Source organism: Macrosteles quadrilineatus, unplaced genomic scaffold (genome assembly GCF_028750875.1).
Source record: "Macrosteles quadrilineatus isolate MER2022 unplaced genomic scaffold, UCM_ALF_1.0 Scaffold_6__1_contigs__length_79288215, whole genome shotgun sequence".
In the NCBI taxonomy this organism is placed as follows: Eukaryota; Metazoa; Arthropoda; class Insecta; order Hemiptera; family Cicadellidae; genus Macrosteles; species Macrosteles quadrilineatus.
The window spans coordinates 57,810,894-57,811,868 of NW_026542599.1; positions in this window are offsets into that span (position 1 = coordinate 57,810,894).

Here is a 975-nt window from a genome sequence, read left to right on the forward strand (position 1 = left end):
TCAGTTATTAAATAAAACTCCTATATCTATTTTAATCTTGTTGTAAGGTATGAGAATACTGTTTGTTTTTAACATTTTTTTTTATTTACAGTAATGTGTTTATATTTTTTTCAAAAATGTAATCAGTTTTAAGTTTGTTGTTTTGGTTTGTCAAACACACAAGCTCATTTTTCTTTTGTAATTAAATAATAAAATTTTGTAATTTTTGAATTTCTTTATTAATGACATCGTCCATTATATTACCAAGAGCAAATCACGTACAGTGACGGCGACAACATGACACTAAATTTTATTGTGTTTTAGTGAGTGGTAAACAAAACTAAAGTATTAATTCTGTAAGCGATTAAAAAAAAAAAATCTAAATTGTGAGAACTTGACAGCTCGCAGAATGACAGGAGAGGGGCTCAAACTAAAAGTTTTGGTCCCAGGGGGTCGGGAAAAATAGCGGATTATGTCCAAACCTACCAAAAAAATGAGAAATAACAGAAAATATTCTTCCATTTAAAATGCATTAGAATTGAAATACGTTCTGCTTTGTTTACATAAAACATGTAATTAAAATGTATTATCATTTTTTTATTCTATTTTAAATTTCTGTTGATAGTGTGTGAAGTTTGTTTACTAATCAACAATTAATTTAGATAAATTGGGCTTTCACTAAAGTGACCTAAAAAAATTATTAACTTACAATTTTCAGAGCTTTAGAAGATTTTCTCGATTTTTTTTATGATCACAGAAGATGTACTCAATTTCGCAGTAATCTCAGAAGATGTTAATGATTTTTGCTGTGACGGCAAAAGATGTTCACAGTTTGGGGGGGGGATACAATTTTATAACTATTTTATTTTTTATGATTTCCTAAGCAACGTGATTTTGGGCCGGACCTGATCTAGACATGAAGGCCAACATTTTTGACCTGAAGTAAAAAAGTTTGGGCTGCAGACCACTAAAAGTATTAAACTGCTTAGTAGTTGA